The sequence below is a fragment of the Diabrotica undecimpunctata genome, chromosome 1, assembly GCF_040954645.1.
Source record: "Diabrotica undecimpunctata isolate CICGRU chromosome 1, icDiaUnde3, whole genome shotgun sequence".
NCBI classification, from domain to species: Eukaryota; Metazoa; Arthropoda; class Insecta; order Coleoptera; family Chrysomelidae; genus Diabrotica; species Diabrotica undecimpunctata.
In genome coordinates, this window is record NC_092803.1 from 106,166,590 (window position 1) to 106,188,867 (window position 22,278).

The window sequence follows — 22,278 nt, forward strand, 5'->3', positions numbered from 1 at the left end:
TTTTTCCTCACCGGTTGTTAAAACAATTGGTCCAGTTTCTTCCAGAAACTCCCTAATTTGATTCACGTGTGAAACGTCAAGTGTCCATTTTATGATCTCTTTTGGAGTCTACTTTAACTTTGAGTCAGAGGCAAGTCGTCATCACTTTCTTCATCTTTGTCTTGCTGATGAACAATATTTTCTGTGTCGGGATTACTATTTTCTAAAACTTCCAGCTCATCGTTCATCATATTCTACAAATCTGAGGTCACTGATTCAGCACCACTTGGTATTTCATCCAATAATGCCTCAAAGTCGAGTAGATTTATGGTCATGTCTCTCATGGTCCAGTGTGTCTTTGATTCTAAAAAAAAAATAACTGTAAGTGCCTAGTGGTTACCAACCAAAATCGGCAATAAAACATGCCGGTAAAAATCACATCAGATACACTTTTTATTCTTTTTATGTTATTACATTTTATAAAAAATATACTACTAACTTTTTGAAAGTTAGTAATCTAGTTTCTTTATCTTTTTATAAGAAAAGCCACTTGAAATAAATAAATACACAAATCAAGCCACAGAATATGTCACTGTCAATGTAATGTTCATGTAAATATCACGATATTAACTTTTTTTACCCGAGATATGTATAAATCGCTACTGAAATACAATTGTGGGGTACATAGGCAACCAATTATACAGGACGGATTTGGTGAGAAACCAGCAGGCATATAAAGAAAAATTATTCAAACTGTGGTTAGCAGCGCAGCGGTAACCACCAATCCTCAAATGGATATACTGTTGGAAATACACATTGCGTAATTTATCGTCGTCCAATTAATTTCAAGAAATGCTTTATTTAGAAGTAAAACATTTATCTTTATTTTGCCCAAAATTAAAATTTAATCTATAACTTTTTAAATCCTAAGAAGTTTTTGCTATTTTTTGATTTCACCAGAAAAAATGAAAGACAATAACTAATGATTAAAAATTTGTAAAGTAGTGAAATTAATCTCAATACATAGTCTTATACAGACGATGTTAATAAAGCTTAAAATTGAGAACTAAAAGATAAACATTTAATAAAAATTTTTTATAAATATTATTCTTTTTTAAGGGCCGTGTCCGTTCCGAATGTTGGCAATCAACAAAGTTATTCGTACCGTTGAGTCAGAGGTTCTAAATAGATGGTTATTAGAGCTGTTGAACCATGCACGCAGATTTTTCAGCCAGGAATATCTTCCCTTTACTATTGATCTTCTTCCGCTCATTTTTCTTGAATTATGAGTCGAAGCAGTTAGTAGAATATTTTGTTATCAAATTTGTCACCTCACATAATGTGTCCAAAGTAATAAAGTTTTCCTTTTTGAAGTTATACTTCTATACACGCGTTCGACGTTGGAAGTTTTTACGGGAGTGAATCGGCAAAATCATTACATATGTAAGATATAGGTAAGAGAGGGACATAAGATATATTTTCTCTCTCTCTCTCTCTCTCTCTCTCTCTCGAGAATAAAAATGTTCCTTTTGTAAATATATTTAATATTTATTAATAATATTACTATTTTATATTATTTCGGTAGATATATACATTTGGCCAAAGTTTTTTACAAATAAATATTCTTCCTGGAACTTCTATGATTCGTAATAACCTTTCCATTTTTGGAATACAGTAAATAAATAAACACAAACACAAAATACAACCAAAAAACTGACGTCTTAATAATGTTCTTGTCAAATAATGACATTGATCTCTCAGAGTGTTTCGTGTAATTCTTCTCAGTACTCTCATCTGTGCCGATTCCAGTAGCCTTTGTGTTGTGGCTGTGTCGGGTCTTCTTTTTAAGTTAATTCTTGACTTCATCTCAGTGTTATTGTTATAATGTCGCCATATAGGATTATTAAGGTATCCTGTCAGTCTATTTGCTTTTATACTTGATCTCTCACTTCTTTGTCTAGGTCTCCATAGCTGGACAGTGTAATTCCATTATTTTACATCTGGTTGGGTCTTTACGGATTACTATTGTTTTAGTTTTTCTGAGATTTTTCACAAAATTACATATCAATGTTTTGAAACGAGGCTTCTTTCTATACTGAGATATCATCTCAGTATAGAATCTTCGCTTTAAAAACTTGGTATGTAATTTTGTGAAAACATAAAAAACACAAGGATTTTAAACTAAACATGTTTTTAAAAAAGAAAAAAGAATCTAAATAAATTTAAAATTAGAATATGAAAGAAGACAAAATTGGTTACCAATTGTTTTTTAAAATCATGGTCATACCAGACCAGCATATTAAATTATTAAAATTTTATTTTTGAAAGGGCTGCCAATCTGGAAACCATACGTCAACTAAAGAATATATTTTATAATTTCTTGTTTATTTATAGTATGGCAAGAGCAAACAACTTCAGGACAATATTAACTAATTTATTATATACATTTTTTATTTATTTTAAAAGACTAATTTACTTGTAATATTTTGAAATATACATTTCAAATCCTTCTTATCATTCAAAATATTTATACTTACATCAAATCTTGTAAAAATTGATATATTATAAGTTGTAGCAGAGATTACAATAGGGTTATCGATAGTTCTTTACCTCCGCCAATGAAAGTAGAACCCCACCGAGTACTCTCTGTATATTTCTTTTCAAATTCAAAGCCCCACAATCGTCCAACCGTTTAGTCCGTTCCACAAACACAAGCGCGTATGAGCTCAACGTTAGCTAGTTCCAGTCGATTCGGATATATATTTCTCGCCAACAGGTGGCAGGTAGAAGGTAGTTTGTCAATTATTACGACGTGTAGAATGTGATATTATTTTCTGTACCATAAGTTTTCTACCGTTTTGAACAAACACGCGGCCGTTGATTTTTTAGTGACAAAAGGTGTTTTGTGTACATAGGATGTAACTTTTGATATTGGTTGTTTGTTTCCATTGGTATAGGATTAACTTACTGGATTACACTGAAGATTTTTATGATACCTATTTTCTGAATTATTCAGAAATTTAAATAAGGTATGTTACTATTTTTATTTTCGTGAGTATCATCGATAACCATTCGATCTTATTCTATTAACTAACAGAATATAATAAAATGTATTCTAAGTAACAAAGATTTTAAATATTTTAATGAATTTAATAATCCTACGTAAAGGTATTTATTTCTAGCAATTCTTAATAATCAAAATATAATGTAAACAGGGACAAAAATCTTAAAGGATATTTATACTGGGAAATAAACGAAAATTTAGATCCTATACCAAGAAATGAGAGTAAGAATTAATACCCCAAACAGGGAAATAATGTCACCATTGAACAACTCATTTAAGGCACTAGGATACAACCAAATAGTGACAAAAAAATACAACCTGGAGTAAACAACAACAACAACTTTTAAAACTTATGTACATGTGAGAAAGAATAGAATCTTATATTCATTGCAAAATAAAGAGCGAGTAGTAATATGCAATAATAATTAAGACTAATTTTATTTCATACATAATATTATAAAATCTGCGTTGCAGTTATAATCTATACATATTCAATTGTAAGCAATAACCGATCCAATATTTCATCCAAAGGATTAAGTTTTCATTATTAGATAAGAGCTTAATTTCTCAAAATTATGAGGAGCAATAATTTTTACAAAAACGGATGAGAAAAGAATAATCTATGTCTCTATTCTTTTTTTAATCAACATCAATACATAGCTTAGAGTAGAGCATACCTATATTTTGCATTAATTATCTTAAAGAATATTTTGACTCTTAGTTTGCTTTATTATAGAGAAGTAGAAAAATTACCTGAATTAGATACATTTACTACATGCCTTTATAAATATGGCGTTCCCTGTGGATTAGATGTTATCATTACTACATTCTTAATTTCCCAAAGAAAGTATAATTGATTTAATATCTATTGTTTCTTCTACCATCATATCGAGTTTCCGGAATTGTTCTTCCTCTACTATGATACGTCTTATAGCTTATTGTGAGATAAAATTTTTGATATTGACTTATTTTAGTTTAAATTTAATCTTGTTTCTCGCGACGTATTTCTTCAGTTGAGCCCTTATTAGTTCAATGGAGGTAAATTCGCAATTGCAGGGTGATAATTGCAACACTGTAACTCCACGCTCTGTTCTTACGTCTTCTACAGAATACCTATAGCCCAGTCTGGTTATACAAAAATCATCGATTTCACGGCAAAATTTTTCGCAGATATCTGAAGCTTTTAAGACATAAGTGGTGGTTACTAGATGACGAATAGATGAAAAGTACTCGTATTTTTACCTTGCGTTTTTTTTTAACAATAATTTATGGTCACAATTTGTTTTTTGTCTAAGTTTTTTTTTGCACTAATTTATAAATTTTATTAATTTTTTTATTAACAAAATAAAATGTTATTAATACATTTACACATCGAGGAATTACCGTCATTTAAATTTCTGCGAAATTTCTCCCCGATCGATCAAATAGTTTAAAAATTATTTAATTTATTTATCCCTGAGGCTAATTATTTAAACTATTGAACTTGTTCTATGAATGATGCTAGACACATTTAGCAAATTTCATAGAATTCTTTAAGACTTAAACTATCTCAGAAGTTAAATACATATTGCGTTTTCATCGAAATTATTTACAAAATAAACGTTTTAAAAAGGGATTTTTACTTGTGTAAAGATACACTATGTGTATCCAGTTGTTATTCGTCGATAACGGTTCCTTTAATCTTAAATGGTAGCAGGCGTTGTCCATAACTACTTGATCGATAGGACAAGTATTATATTTCCTTCAATATGAGTGATACTCAAACGACGACCTTTACCAGTTGGAAATTTTAATCCGGTAGATCATCAGTAACTGCTTGACAAGCATTTGTGAGTGACCTGTTGACTTGTTTTCTTTTGTTTTTGAATTTTTCTTTAATTTCGCTTTCCCCGGCAAATTATTTCTTGTCTCTATAAGCACAGATTTTCGATCGTGTTTCTCCAGCAAAATGTACTTTATGCAAAATTTTTCACAATTTGTTTCTTGTTATATTTGGCAAATTTTCATTTCGTTGCTAAAAGTATGTATAAAGTATGCATCCTATTTTGAAAGTTAAATTAATGCACTTTTCTTCACATTGTTGTTTTCAGAATATCGTCTATTTACTAAGGTTTTCTTCAAAACAAGAGTGCAAGAGCGTCATGTACACTTAACACTGCAGTCTTCACATGTACTTTTAAATAACATTTTTTTAATGTTACACAAGGAAAAATTAAAAGTTGTGGTCGATATTTAGATATAATGTTTAAATATGTTTAAAATAAAAATACAAAAATTCATAACTGAAATAATTGACAACAAAATGCTTGAAATTTTTTATTATATATTTTTTCTTCGGCCATCTCCGAAAAAGTGACCTAAGCACGCTGATATCAGATGTATTAAAATAAAACATGCAATTTGCATAAACTCCTTAACAATTATGATCATTACTTATATTGTTTAAAATATTGAAGATTCTTCCGACTCTTTCTGTTGTTTTCTGTTACGTTTTCCATTTTGTTAGTAGATATTTTTAAGAATACTGTAAGGATTTTGTGGTGGTTTAAATATCTGCAGTGTGCATTCTTTAGTGTTTTGTGTCATATTTTTAAATGTGAACTTTTTTCTTATATTTTATTTATATATGTTTGTTACTAACTTATCTTTGCTTTAACATAAGTGAAAAAGTATTTTTCAGCTTTTTAACAGATCAAAAAATAAACTCCTGGACAAAATTAACGCACCACTTTAATTAATCTAAATATTTACAATATAAACACAAAATGGAACTAAGTTACATTGAAATAATAATAAACACCTACAAATAAGTCCAACATGACTTAAACAAGTCCATTATGACCTTAATTTGCCCTATTGTTTCTTTAAAAATTTGTTTTTGCCGGAAATGCGTAAATAAACTAGCATAACTCCAAACTACAAAAAGACAAAAAAAATAGTAAAGTAACACCATAAAATGCATCTGGATCTACACTAATACCGTGTAGGCCCTCCTCTACTTCTTATGACTGCATTTATGCGTCGAGGCATGCTTGATATCAAATGCTCAACAAAAGCTTGCGGAATATTTTCCCATTCTTCAATAACGGCCTCAATGAGTTGGTTGTGATTGGCAATAGGTGGTCTACGACTTCGAATCTTTTTTTTGAGATAGTCCCATAGATGCTCTACAGGATTTATGTCCGGACTGTTAGGTGGCCACTCTAGTAATGGAATATCAACATCATTTAGGTAGCCAATAACCTGTCGAGCCACATGAGGACGAGCGTTGTCTTGCATGAATAAAAAATTAGGTCCAAGAAACGGAGCAAAAGGCATTACATGTTGGATAATAATGTTGTCTAAGTAATAATGGGCATTCATAGACTTCGTACGTATGGGGACCAACTCCGTACGAGCTTCAAAGCAAATTCCCCCCCAAAACATTTTAGAGCCGCCACCAAAAGGTACTTTAGGAGAGATATTGCAGCTGGCAAACCTTTCTCCTCGCCTTCGCCAGACACGCTCACGACCATCTGGAGCTTTTAGGCTTACTCTAGTCTCATCGGAGAAAAGAACTTGTTTCCAATCATCGATGGTCCAATTTTGATGCAATCTTGCAAAATTCAATCTCTGAACCCTGTGTTCTCTGGTAAGCAAGGGTTTTTTGGCCGGTTTCCTGTTGCTCAATTCTGCTTCATGTAAACGTCTTCTAACTGTTCGAGATGATATTGCGACATTTCGAACATCTGCTAGTTCATTTTTTAGCAAATTGCTGGTGACTCTCCTATCTCTGAGAGCACGTTGTCTCAAAAAACGATCATCAATTTGATTAGTGCAACGTTTTCTCCCTTGTCCTGGCCTTCGATGGTACGACCCTGTTTCATTATATCGCCTCACCTTGCGACTTATGCTGGAATGATGTCTTCCTAACAAACCTGCAACGTATCGCATTGAATATCCTTCATCTAGGAGAGTCGATGCTCGCACTGCCTCCTCTATTGACAAATTTCTTTGGCGGTTCATTTTTTTATTTGATTTTTATGCAAATGAACTTCCAAACATGCAATTGATGAAAAACATCACAATAAAAAGCTTGTTTGTCACAAGCACTTTGCTTTAATCGGCACTCTTAATGAAAAATTTAACTCACTTTTAGTCTAAAACGAAGTTTAATACAAATTATTGTTAAAACAAGACTATTATTAGCTTACATAACAACTGTCACTGTCAAACAAGGTCCATAGGCAACTTGTCGTACAGTAAATTATCAATAAATAAAAATTATTGAGAAAAATATGAGTGGTGCGTTAATTTTGTCCAGGAGTTTATATAGTCATTCTTTAAAGCTTCTTCTAAACGAGTATGATAACGATTTACTTAAGTAATACTTACTATTAATAAGTATACACGTTGAAATATATTTCTGTAAGTGGTTTATAAAGAATAAAGAGGGTAACATTTTTTTTTCGAATCCAGTGTACGGCCTTGGTCCAAGTATTCCCCTATCTGCTACTAATATGTCAGATAAATAAAAGGGTTTAAAAAGGGGACCACAGTTTCCTATCACTTATAAAGTTCAAACTACATAAAGAAGACTTATATCTTAAGTAAGTCTTTACATACAAAAAGATGTAATATAAATAATAATTTTTATATTAATATTAATACATTATTATAAATACTTAATTACTTATTTTCTACTTTGCCTAATTTTGTTTTGTCTTTTATAATAGGTTACTTGTTATATTTTGAATTTTAACCAATCACCGTTTTTTTTTAGCCATGCTATGGCCAAAACCTTTAATCGTTTTTCTGTTGTTACTACTGCGGCACTTTTCGTATTGTCCATTACGATACTTCTTAAAAAGATCTCTTTTCTTTTTTTAGCATGTGTTTTTCGCTTGCTTATCTTTACCCAAGATGTTTCTTAATTGGTTTTCTCCTGGTTTCGGTAAAATTGTTTGTTACCTTTGTTTTAAATAGTTTTTAAATACTTCTTAAATTTTATTGATTTTATAATCGATTTAAGAAAACTTCACTTACAGACAAATCATATATTGATGATTTGATGATATAGGTAAATAAGAGTGGCAGAGAAAGTTCTACGTGGGGAAATCGCAAGACCACTAAGTGTCAGCATAAACGAGCATGAGACGTAATTTAGAACAGTGTTATCTTCGAAAAATCCCAGATATGCAAACATGCCTGGGACAACACATGCACAATGGAAATAGGCATCAATAATCATGAAAGAAACAAACATAAAAAAAGGAAAAAGTTAAAGAAGCAGTCCTCATCTTACTCAACGAAGAAAAATGTGTAGCAGGCTTTGATTGAAAAGAAGAAGTCAAAAACACGAATATATCAATAGTAGCAGAATAATCGGAGGTCAAAAATCCTCACCTACAATTTTATACACAATACATATACAACACACAATACACAAAACACAAACACATCTGGAAACAAACTAAATCTTTGTAAGGAGGAAGGTAAAGCTATCGTTCACGTGTCTTTCACTAAATATGAATTAGTAACTAAACCATAATACAACTCTATTCAGCTCTTTAGTACACCAAACATCTATGGAACCATGCTTGTCAGAATCTAGATACCATTGCTTTAAGAGTCGGAAACCTAAAATAAAAACCTCGCCATATTGCAACCATAGTTTGAGAAATTATCAATACAAGAAAAAGGGTCAAGTGAAATTGAATTCTCCGCAATTTCGTGATATAATATATTGGTGGGGGTGGGGGGTTTAATATTAATTTGTAGACTAACAATTTATTTTTAGGTTCAATTTAGATCTCCGTCCAATCAGTCTGCTACATAGACAGATGTGCTATATCTGTGCGAGACATCAGTCGATATACATTCGTGGATATTTTGTTCCATTTTTATGTGCATATTGATGCTTAAGTCTGATACGCAGACAATATTTTTTTCAATTTTAGAAGCTTGGTTCTTTAACGAAGACATTCTATCGTCGGGGCAGACATCTCAGAGGTGACTTTAGAGATTTCCGAAGAGATGTTAGCAGAAACTTTTGCTTTCTAGAGAAGAATTCTCGTTAGAAACTGTATCTTCTAAAGAAGTGATGTCTCCAGAAACTTTGGCCACATTAGAAGAAACTTTCGAAATATCGTCAGAAACTTTGTTCTCTAATGATGCGATGTTACCAGAAACTTTGTTCTCTAATTTCGAAATTGACGAGATGACAGCAGCATGTTTGACTTCAAATATATAAATTTCCGGATTTAAACCCACTTCCTCCAAAGCGTTCTTTAGTTGTTGAACTAAATCAGCCTTTTTTCCGGTAGAAGCTAATTTTCTGTCCTCGAGATGTCTTCTTAGATTCGTAACTGTGAGCTGGTAAATCGTAGTCATTTTCACTATTTTTTTAAAAGTTCCACTTTTGACACCAATGAACTGAGTTTATTAGTCTAATTAATATTATTTTAATATGATATTAATTTTATTTATTATAAAATATTCTAACAATTAGTTTATTACACTAATTTATTTTACACTATAATTATATAATTTATTTACAACATTTATTACAATTTATATTACCGACAATACGCGCTTTACATTTCAAAACTCGACTCGATATTATTATTCTAACGTTTACAATAAAATCCTTTATATATATATATATATATATATATATATATATATATATATATATATATCAAACAGCCCTTAGTCTGGAATCCCCTCGACTGGATGTTGACCTTTATGAATGGAAGGGAACGCCAGACAGCGTTAATAACATGTTTACAGGTTAAATATGAGTCATATTTATCGTAACAATACCATTGCCGCAAGTTGCGCAGCCATGAGATTGTTCTTCCCTGGATTTTGCCTTGCATAACTAATTGAAGCACGTAATATCTCTTGCCATGCATAACATGTCTCAGGTACTGCAGCTTTCTAGTGTTGATGGTTTCGATTATTTCCATACTCTGCATACTTATACATTCTTCTCATTACATGATCAATCCATGATATTTTTAGAATTCTCCGGTATACCCGCTATATATAGTAGTATCGAGAAAATATAACACTGCCGACCTTACATCCAGCTTCAGATCCCTTGTACAAAGCATATTCCTCAGTTTGTTTAAATTTTTACGTGCTTTTTCTATCTGCACTCTTATTTTGTTGGAGTAATGATTCCTGTGATTGATTGTGTTGCCAAGATAGTTGTAATTCTCTACTCATTCAAGAGTTTTCCCGTTAACTGTAAACCTTTTATAATTTTTTGTAATGATTTTGAAATTTGCATAAATTTTGTTTTCTTAATATATATCCAAAGGCCATTATCTTTTGCACGAGCAACCATCGTGTTTATCAGTCTTTGCAAATTTTCGAGATTTTCTGCCAAAATATTAGTATCATTTATATACCTATTATTGCTAATTGGTATTTTATTGACATTTATTCCAGCAGTTTTTCCCGCAAGTTACCTTCTAAAAATTTATTCAGAAATGCATTGAAGTTAAGTGGTGAGGCCCGGTCTCACCCCTCTTTTTATTTCGATTTCTTCTGATGTGTTTTCGATATTCGTACAATAATCTATTGGGCAACCGTTTTTCTGAAATATTACACATATAAAATTTGAAAAGGAAATTGAGTCATACTTTAATATTTTAATTTTTAAAACATAAGTTCTATGTTTATATCAATATTTCGAAAATAAAGCATTATAGATATAAACATTATCTTATCCTTATAAGACTGCAGCTTGCTTAATATCTCAATCTAATTAGGAGATAAATGATGATTAATCTTCTAAAATCCGTTTATAAAATTCTATTTAATAAAGCATAAGTGTATAACATAAACTATGTACATATTTATATTTATAAATTTTAACTGGCCTTCTCCTAGACATAATATTTGACTGAACGATTTCAGATTATGATATTTTTTGTTATTTGTCTGTCTTCTATAAGTCATTCCAGTTTTAATTAATACTATTGTCGCGCTATTTGTTGCATTCATGTTAATGCTTCCATTGTAATTTTTACCATATCCGAGTGTATAATGGTAAAACGAAAAGATATCTCTGCTCCGATCTCGCACTTTACTCTCGAAGTCAGGCGGGGTTGAGTATACACTTTTATGTTCCCTAGGTACCTTAACGTTTTTTTATGTTGTTTTTTGGTACATAGATTCGATTTTTCGATTGTGCCAGGATGAAAACCCGTCAGATAATTTGTTATTAATAATTTAATTGTTTAAATTATTGTATTTCCTAAAATATTAGAGATATTTAATATTACCAAAATAAAAATTGTTTCTTTTGAAAAAATGAATAAAATGGTGTTTGCTTCACTTTGATTCTATTGTTAGAACCAGAGTTATAACAAATTTCATAAAAAACAATTGCAAAATAGGCATTCGATGGGGATTTTCCATGTATAACTCAGCTTTTATACGTGCAAATAACTTTTGACACCCACTTCATTTTAAAGGCAATATATTCAGCTTTAAAGAAAACTTTAGGATTTAAACACAATTGAACGATAACCTTTGAAAATCTGGCTAATGAAAGTTATAAAAACAACTCAAAACGAACATTTTAAGCTTTGGTAAATGATTATATGTCAATTTTTGACCAAGATATGGAACTTTTATTAACGCCCTCTGAGGCTTACGGTCAGCTCGCAGCTATGTAAACCAATACATATAGTATTTTTCATATAAAAATGCGTGCACGTCATTGAAGATTTACGACGTCAGAACCACACAGCGTTGCCAAAACATCAGAATAGTTAGTAAGTGAGGAATTTTTAAAATGTCAACTATTTGTCAAACTACTATATTAACAGTAAATACACTTAGTTTTAAGATTATTGCAACGCACTAAAATACATAAACAAACATTTTAATACAAAAATATATAATCTAAATTTTAAACTTAGGTACCACTTTTAGAGCATTAATAGTAAAAACGTCTCGCCATTATTTCTTGTCCAATACAATATATTTTATATGAAAGCTTATCAGCTCTCTACAGACTATTTAGTTGTTTTGGCATAGCACAATCACAATACACTACAATAATTAGTTTTTAAAGCCATTAATCTAAATTTTAGTATGTATTTATAAATACAATTTAATAATATGTACTATATTATGATCAAATTGTGTAAGAAATCAAAACATAAACAAAATTCTTATTCTAAAAAAGCGGCAACACTTTAAACAATTTTGCCACACGCTGAACTGTCAAAAAATTTTAAGTATTCTCGTATCAGTTACGTAAAATTGTCTTATATATTTAATTAAAATTATTATTTTGTGGAATATCAGACTTAAAGAGTTATTTCATAAAATTTATATTATTAATAATAACAAATGTTTTTGGTTATTTAATCAATATAATTCTAAAATTCCCGATATAATGATGATTACATTTTTCTGAATATTATACCATGTTGACGCCTATGAAAGATCGAGCAGTTCCGTATGGGTTTCGTATTATTAGCTGTGTTAGGAAAATTTTAACTCTAAGGTTAAATTTCTGGAAATTTGAAATATAAGTCACTTTATATAAATTGTGACGTACACGCATTGTTATATGAAAAATACTATAAGTAACATCCATGTAGTTTCAGTGATGCATATTACTTTATTATTAAAAATAAAACGGTTAAAGCAGTTATTAGTTAAAATTTACGTTAAAAAGTGGTGAATTAATTTGTTTATAAGAATTTTAAACATTGAGCCATAAACGTTGGCAGTTTGGTTAATAGAACAATTCAAAACATTTTAAGCTTTGGTAAATGTTTCTACGTTAATCTTTTGTCGATATATTGAAAATTGTTTTACGTGCGCGGTTTAATCGCGCCCGCATTCGCTGCAAGCTGACTGTCCGCCTCAGAGCACGTTATTTTTAAAGTTCCATATCTCGGTCAAAAAGTAACATAGAAACATTTACCAAATCTTAAACTACTTGTTTTAAATTTTTCTATAACTTCGGTTAGCCAGATATTCAAAGTTTATAGCTTAATTTAAATCTCTTACCAACCAATTAGTTCGCAACTTTTTAGTGAACTTTTTATTGTTTAATAGTTGAAACAATTACCATTAAAACAAGAGGGTTTTGAAAGTTAATCTCACGTATGAAAGCTGAGTTATCGAACGCCTATTTTGCAATTGTTTTTCACAAATTTGTTATACTCCGGTTTTAACAATCGAATCAAAGCTTACAAACGTCATTTTGTTTATTTTTTTAAACGATCACTTTTCATTTGGATGAAATTAAATATCTCCAATAATTTAGGAGATATAATCATTTAACCAATTAATTTATTAATAACAAATTATGTCACGGGTTTTCAGCCTGTTATCTTCAAAAAATTGATTCCACGCACCAAAAACCATAAAAAAACGTCAAGTTACTGAAGGGGTATAAAAGTGCATGCTTAACCCCCCTTGCTCCTAGACTACTTGTTACTTTGAACTATATTTTTCCTTTTCTATATTATAAAATTAAAATACAATGAATCATTATTAGCTGGTGAGCTTAAAAACTCTTTTCATCAATCACTAATAATATGCTCTGACATAATACACAATTTGTTTTTTAAATTATTTACTTACTGCACAATTTTTATACAATTCTTTGACGACCTTGTCTGTGATTCAAGTTATCGCTGTATCGACATAAATTGGAATTTTTGCTACCAGTGTATTTCTCGGCGTACATCCTTGAAATATAAAATTAAGGTAAATTACCATTTTTGTATGGATATTCTTTAATTTGTTGCCGTGACATTGAAAAGTTGTTCTACGCTCGATTCCAGTTTATATACTATTATCAAACAATAAATCATACAGGTACGTATACAATATCAGCTCATGAATTGATAAAATTGTTTAACATAAATACGTGTTTGTACATGGTAATAGTAGTAAAAAAATGATAATTTTCCAAAGTTGTTTACAAAAAAAAAATAATTCGAAGTAGTATCTACTTATATTTCTACTAATCCTACTCAAATCGTATTTCCTAAAACTCTCAAAGAGTCAATCCTATAAAACATTTCAATATTTTTGAAAAGTTTACAGATAATCAGACATCATCATCATCCAATCTATTTACCTTCACAATTTTACATATGTCTTTCTCAATCGTTTTCATTAATTTCTTTTTTGTCTCCTTCGTTTCGCTAATTCTAAATGTTGCTTACTCGCTCCATAAGATGTGTAGTACCAATTCCATTTCGAAGGTTTTCATTCTTTTTTATCTCTCAGGATTAATCACTAAATAAAAATTACGCTAATCGTCTGGAAGGATAGGTACCTAGTATAAGATAAAGAAGAGCAACTTTGCAGATGCAGAATAAATTGAAAACAATGAAAATACCTCGAAAAAAAAATTCGAAAAAGCGAAATGTTCAGACGTCATTTCATAAATGATATTAACTTACTTGCACACCCCTTAGAATGACATTCGGGTATTACAATTCATTGAAGCGAGCTATATTGATTCGTCTTATCAGGAACCACTTCACCTCGCTCCAATGCTTTGGTTATTCCTTCCCCCTATAGCACTCTGATGAGCGATAGGGGCTCACTATCAGCCAAATGCTTTTCGTCTGGAAGTCGTATGGAGGTACAATATCCTAACCCGATCAATTCAGGCTAGCATGAGGCGCTCTTTTCCTGCTTTCTCTAGTGACGTATCATCGAACTTAAATTTCTTGCTCGGGCGAGAATACCATGATTTGTTGAGTGTCTGAACAGGAATCGTTCAGCAACGTAAATGAGTACTTAAGCAGCTTCTCTCAGACGTCTGTTTTGGGCTGATTGAATCTTTCTCTTGTTGGTGGTGAAAGTGTGTTCTCATGCGAACGATGGATATTAGTGTGAACAGATCGACCGAAGATTAGTTTACATTAACATTTATATCTACACCAAAAAAATTAAAGCTTATGAATTACGGCTCAAAAATATTTTTGCGAATAATATTTAATAGGATCAAATCAAAATGTGGAGAATACCTTACCTGATCTAAGTAAGGATTTAGATAAGGTACAGACATCCGAGAATCAACACTCAGTCTCAAATTGAATAGAGGTACTTGAGGTCCAACGCGATCTGTCACTGTTTTACAAACTAAAGTACTGTAAGGCAGTCCATTGCATACAGCACTATAATAGGGAGTACAAGCATGTTCGAACTAACTAAGAAAATGAAAAATTTAAAGTATAATAAGGTAGAAAGTGTAGTTAGGCAGGAATATCTGCTAGTTTGTTTAACGTATATGCAGAGTACATAATCTGGACATTCCTGCATAACTAACAGAAGTGTTAAAATTTACGAAAGAGAAAATTAAGAACAAGATTTAAAAACATGAACCAGCGAAATAATGAACACCCTACCGCAGGTTGTAAACACTTACAATAAAACTAATAAAAACGTCATATTTGGAACACATATATATTAAGAACAAGAGCATGTGAAATGATTCTATATATATATATATATATATATATATATATATATATATATATATATATATATATATATATATATATATATAATAAAATATTTACTATCCACTAAAATTAATTTATAGTTGAATCAAAACTTTCCTATTGAACATTTAAACAAAATTTTATTACTTTTTGTGTATATTTGTTAGTTCTTTGTATTTTGCCGCCTGTACAATCTATGTTCTTAAACAAAAAGCCGCAATGGAATTATCTAACAGGCAATCTACTTATTGAAAACGCTGCGTCTACTTGAAAGTATATATTATTTACCTGACTTGACTTCCATGCCTGGAAGACCGACGTTAACGAAATGGATCACACATATTGATGGAACTAAAAGATTTTATCCAGCCAACGAACTTAGTCAAATCAAACAAAAATGACCAGGTAGCCAAATCAAACTGACATATACACAAAAAGATTATAAAAGAATGCTAAAATGTACGTAAAATAAAAGTGCTATAAAATTCGATATTTTTAAAAGTTTCTTTTCAGTTTTTATATTTATATTTTACTTAACATAGTTTTACCAGATTATGAACTTTTACAAAAAGTATTTCTTTGTGCTACATTTTAAATGCCTTTAATATTCTCTCCTTTAATACTTTTCTTATGATGTGAACATATTATACAGGGTGGTCCTTAAGTAATTGTACAAACAGAAACCGTAGATTCTGCACTTTAAAATATTACGATTTAAGTGAACTTGCTTTAATAAAATGTTGATATTAAGAAAGATACAGGGTGTTAAAGTGGAAATTTAAAATTTTATTTTTCGCTATAACTTTTACGTTTGTAAATATTTTTGGACAAAAATTTATAATTGGATGCTTATAGGATAAATTATATTTTTATACATACTTTAATGTAACTGATAGAGGGCGCCGCATATGCCACATGTGTGGCATAGATTTGCGCTTAACTTTTTTTCTCTTTAAGTTAGCTCTATTTGTGTTAAAAAATATAAAAAACACATTATTTTTACAAAGAAAAGGTATACTTGATAGTAACCTCAAAATTTAACCGTTTTCGAGATAATCGCATTTTATAAGTCAGCTGCATAATAATTCTTAGTTGTGATATTTGTACGGTAAAGGACTGAATACCTGTAGATAAGCATAATTCATAGTTTATTCTTATTAAAACAACTCAAAGATGATAATGTAACATTAGAAAAATGTTAAATGTCTGCTAAATGTCTTATTGGAAAAAATATTCTTCATCTTCTTATTTAGGTGCCGTGTCCGTATTCAGACGTTGGCCGTCGTCATGTTTACAATTTCCCTTTTCTATCGCTTCTTAAGTTTCTATAGCTACTGGTGTTGTATTACTTTTTCCCTATTGTAAAATGCTGAAAACCCAAAATATGTGGTTTATGTAAGATGGTACACCACCACATTCTAGAGAGAAGGCAGTGAGAACATACTTAAATATAACTTTTCTGAACGTTGGATTGGTCGTGGCAGTCATATTCTTTGGCAATATGGTGAGATATTGATATAATTATTTAATTTATAAAAAATTCCAAAACAATACTTATTATTCATTACGTTAATTGTTTACCCATTTTTATTAGGACAATTAAAAACTAAAGCCCAGGTATTGAATAACACATATGTTTCTTGTTTCATAATACTTTTGCTACAAATCTAACCTTAAAGACTCAGCATTTTTACAAAAACATCATCGTTGGCCTAATAACCGATATTGTTATAAATATAGTAAACACACAGGCAATTTAGTTCAGCATAAGATTAGTTCCTTAGTTAATCATAATAGTCCATTTGTTCGAGATGTAATTATAGTTACTCGTAAGCTGTAACGTAATCATATAAATAAGTAATGTCATCGATAGGTTATTAGGTGTGTATATAAGTAACCAATGAATAAGATACATGACAATTTAATACATTATTTAACCTCTGCAACAAATAAGATGTAGTTCCATAATATACCATAAGATTTGGATATGTATCCAAAAGAATATATTCATCCATTATACATTATAGCCACCACGTATTCCAGAATTTAATCCGCTTGATTTTGGTGTATGGGCCGCATTAAAACAACGTGTCTATAAGAATCCCATAAACATTCGCAACCAACTATGGGAAGAAATAAATACTACAGCAGTTTCTTTAGAACCATTTAATATGAGACGATCTTTTATGGAATATATTGACAATGAATTAAAGAAAATGGTGGACATATCGAACACTTACGTTGACAAAAAGTTATGTTATTTAGTTTAACTATTTCTTAATTTGGTTTGTAAACAAAATGTTTTGATTATGACTCTAATTTAACATAAAACGTAAAATGTTTGATGTAAAATCCTATTATTCTGTTTTTTGTCAAATCCTATTATTAATTATCCTGCTGATATATTTATTTTATTTAATATTTCGTTAACTATTAACTTTAGTTAAAGGTATTTTATACCAAAATTTAGATTTATTAATGTTTTTTGTCTATTTTTCCTTCGTTGCCTGGAGTAATTGCCTTAAATCAGAATTATACAGCTGATTTGTAAAATGCGATTATCTCGAAAACTGTTGAATTTTGAAGTTATTAACAGGTATACCTTTTTTTTGTTAAAATAATGTATCTTTAATATGTTTTGTCAAAAATACAGGTAACTCAAGGAGCAAAAAAGTTAAGTGCAAATTTATGCCACATATGTGGCATATGTGGCGCCCTCTATCAGCTACATCAAAGTTTGCATCAAATTATAATTTCTCATATTTAAAAGTATCCAGTTGTAAATTTTTATGCATAAATGTTAACAAAAATGAAAGTTATAGAGAAAAATAAAATTTAAAATTTGCACTTTAACACCCTGTATCATTCTTAATATCAACATTTTATTAAAGCAATTTGGCTTAAATCCTAATATTTTAAAGTGTAGAATCTACTGTTTCTTTTTGTACAATTTCTTAAAGACCACCCTGTATATTGCTCAAAAGCTGTTGTCTTTTTTCTGTTTCACAACCTCTTATGGCAATCTATATAATATTTATATTTTGGCTTGAATGCAAATTAAATATCTGTTGAAGTGGGTTGGTTTCAAGAATCCACAGTGACTTAAGTGTAAATTCCACAACCTACTCTAATTTTGATTTTTTCCTATCAGTATCCCTGTATGTGAATTTCATCGCAAGCATATATGTGAATCGGATAATAGAAATATTCGATTAATTTAAATGTAAAATAGAACAGAACAACATGAAATAAAATCACTCAGGAACTATTAGCAATAAACAATATCGTTTCAATTTTGGTATTTAATTTTTAGCTACTTTCAGCCAGTACCTAAGAAATAATGTCTTTGGTTTACTTTGGAAATTTTATTTTGAACGACCTGGTTCTGATCTGAAAGTAAAAACTTTAATAAAAATGTTATTCTCCGTTGATGTGCTATATTCACAAACTAGATTGAAAAACTGAAATGCTACATAAAAACAATATCTTTAAGTATTTTTTATATCTATTTGCTTTCAATTAACGGAAAATAATGACTGCCTTATAAATGTTATTCTGTAAATAGTTTTGAAGCACACCTTAACAGTGCAATTACTCATTGTAAGTTCATCTTTTATCTCTTGCAATGGCAATAGAAAGTACCCATTGATAAATAAATACCTCGTATTGACTTCATGATTTCATGACCAGATCGTAAAAATGTGGTCATCATTAAACTGTTATTAATTTTGAAGCCCCAAGTGAAAGGCAAACATTTCCTGAACCAATTTTTGCGACTGCAGAAGAAAGTATCTGTTTCAGCGAAAAAAAAGACATTGAAGAACGTGACTGGATGTTTTTATATTAAAATTAAAATTGAATTTAATGTTATTGAAATGTGCGAGGTGCGTGAAATCAAAAATATAACCTTGAGTGGATTGTAATAATAAGTACATACAAAAAATTTAAATAAACTTGAATTTAGAGATCTGTGGATTAATTTTTAGCACCCACTGTTTTGTCCAAATTTTGAATATGTGAGAACTATGTAAATATGAAATCTTATAAATTACTGGTTTGAGCAAGGATATTCGTGAAATAAAAAAAAACTAAATATTTCGTGAAGGTTCTAGACTTTTAAGTAGTCATAATTGTTATATAGGAGGAGTTTTGCTATCCTTTAGTATATAGTAATTTATATATGGTATATTTATTCAAATCGGAATTTTCTTTGCATGTACCATACTCTTCCTCGATGTGATTCTCTTTACTTAATTTTATCATTGGCTCTGTTTCTTTTTTTTTTTTTATTTGGTGTTGCTCGTTTTGCTATATATGCGTAAAGTTAAAGAGCTCGTCGGCTAAAAAGTTTGTGATAGATATTCTCTTCAAATTTTGAGTATCATTTCATTACGCCGAGTCTCACACGGTTTCCCTCTGCAACTTTTTTTGATTGTGCGGTGTTTTTATTCTAATTTTCTCGAAACATGTCGATTTTGCGACATGCCTAAAATTTCTAGATACTGCTATTCTTTTAATAAAATAGCTTAGAAATTAAAGAAAAATACAAAAATAATTTTGATTGATGATAAATACATATCATTTAACATGTCGGAAAACGACTGTGATGAAATTTATAGACAAACATCTAATTTTTCAAAATAGCTTTATTACCAGCAGCAAAAAAAACTTTTCAAATTGTATTCTCGTCAGAACTTTTTTTCCGATTTTCCTATCTGACGGGTGAAAGTGAAATCAAAAAATTTATTAATAACCGTCAGATATTGTAAAGGTATACGTAGACAACCAAAAATTACTACTTGGTGGAGGTTTCTGACATTATATATTGGGAGATAACTAGAGTCTGACGAGAAAAAAGTAATTTTACTGTGCTAACCTACATTCTCGTTTGAAATAACTATAATCTTGTAATGTGCAGTTATTGTCATTTTAAGAAACAATATTCAACGTTTTCTTTCAGCATGTGCATTTTTCTACATAAAACAATTTGTAGCAAGCGCTGTAATGTTCAACAGATTCATCATCACAATTTGCTGATAATACAATATTACTGAATTTATGTTTGTGATATTGTCTTGATTTTAAAAATAATTTGCATCTATTTAACGTATGCTCCATAAATGAAATAATTTCACCGTAATTAGATTTATACATAAATCACTCCATTTTTTCGTTTTTCTTTTATTGAATATTTGAGGCACACGTGTATACGTTATTTTAACAAGCACAATCAATTCTGTATACCTATACCTATTTGGTTTTTTGTTTTCCTGTTTTGCGAGACATGACATTACATTTTACTTTTATTATTAATACTCGCATTAACCTTTTCTGTTTGTTTTAAACGTTTTAACGTTTGGAATTCGTTTCCTCAGGCAGCTGTAGCTTCCTCCATGGTTATTGTTAGTTATTGCCCTGGAAATCATCAGGGTCTTCTAACTCTAATGAGAAAAATTGGTTGCATTGCTCCTGTAGTGATCCTTTACCAAGTTAACATGCTTCTTTTCTAACTTGACTGCACCGTACTGAAGACGACCAATAGTCAGAAATACGTATATAAGGTTGCCTTCCATCGATATACCCATTTGGTTTGTTTTTTTGTTTTTATTAATGAAAATTTTATTTGGTTATATATTGGTTGTTGGTTATGATTTGTAAATATTTGTTATAAGTTAGTTTAAAGCAGTGGGTTTATTCATAATGAGTTTTACCCTGAAGGACTGAAAAACATTAGTAAATATTTAAATGTGAATAGACAATTGTTTCCCGGTATTTGTAGATATTATATTTTAAAAGCCTTTTGTTTTGGAAAAACAAAAGCCACCAGGTAGTTATTGTATTTATAAAGTATAAGATAAAACCATTATCATTTTCAAAGAATAGTTGTTTAGAAGCGATGCTTGGGTTTTTCTAATGTAAAATGAGAGGCGGGAAATAGTAATTTTCTGATTGGTTAGCGAGTTTAGAATGGGGATGAAAGAGAGTGAATGTTTGAAAGTTTGGATTGGAAAAGATTTATGTGATGGGCAGCCGAAAGAAGCAAGTGAAGTTTTCGTGTAGTCAGTTAAGAAGTAAGTACCAGTTTGTTAATAATTAGAAGTGGGTGGCTGAAAGGTGGAACAAGATATAGGTCAAAGTTGAGAAGTCGAATACCTCGGTGATTCTATAAAGTCGAAGTGACTAAGTCACAAGAACTATAACTATTAAAAATATTTGTGACACCAAGTAAAAAAAATACATGGGTCTCAGGAGATTGTTAGTACATAAAAAAAAGGATAGAATTTTGGAGTTTGTTGAACGAGTGCTGGTAAAAGAGTCCTGCTCGTGTTTTGGAGAAATAGTTGCTGGTATGCTGATAGTTTGATATTTAGAACGGAGAATGCTTTTATTGGTAGCCTAACATAATCAACAAGAGGGAGCTGTTTTGGTCGAAAGGAGACATCGTCGTGTGTGAATTAAAAGGTCAGTCAATAATTTTTTATGACAGAATTTTTGTATGTTTCAAAATAAAAGACTCTATACCATCAGAAGATAAAAAATTATCGCTATTTTAAAATACTATAAATTTTATAAAAGTTTTTTTTTACGTCAAAGGATAATTATTATTAATATTGCTTAATGAATTTAAAAAGTTTCTGTTTATAATATTCAGAATTTTATATTTTTTTGAGTACAAAACATATGAACAAAGATTTGGAATCTTTGTTCATATGTTTTTGTACTTATATATGTATGAAAAATATTTCAAAATTT

The 22,278-nt window shown here is 30.2% G+C and overlaps 1 protein-coding gene across 2 annotated transcripts in view; it reads left to right on the plus strand.

Moving 5' to 3' along the window:
- LOC140451924 (uncharacterized) overlaps nucleotides 1–22,278 on the plus strand; it is an 804,624-nt gene that overhangs the window by 504,537 nt on the left and 277,809 nt on the right. Inside the window, exon 1 of one of the 2 annotated variants that reach the window (XM_072545904.1) lies at nucleotides 2,656–3,008. The exons of the other annotated variant lie outside the window; for it this stretch is intronic. The gene's annotated coding sequence lies outside the window, so the exon portion shown is untranslated. Of the gene's footprint in view, nucleotides 1–2,655; nucleotides 3,009–22,278 lie in introns of those variants that run through there. 2 annotated transcript variants of the gene reach the window in all.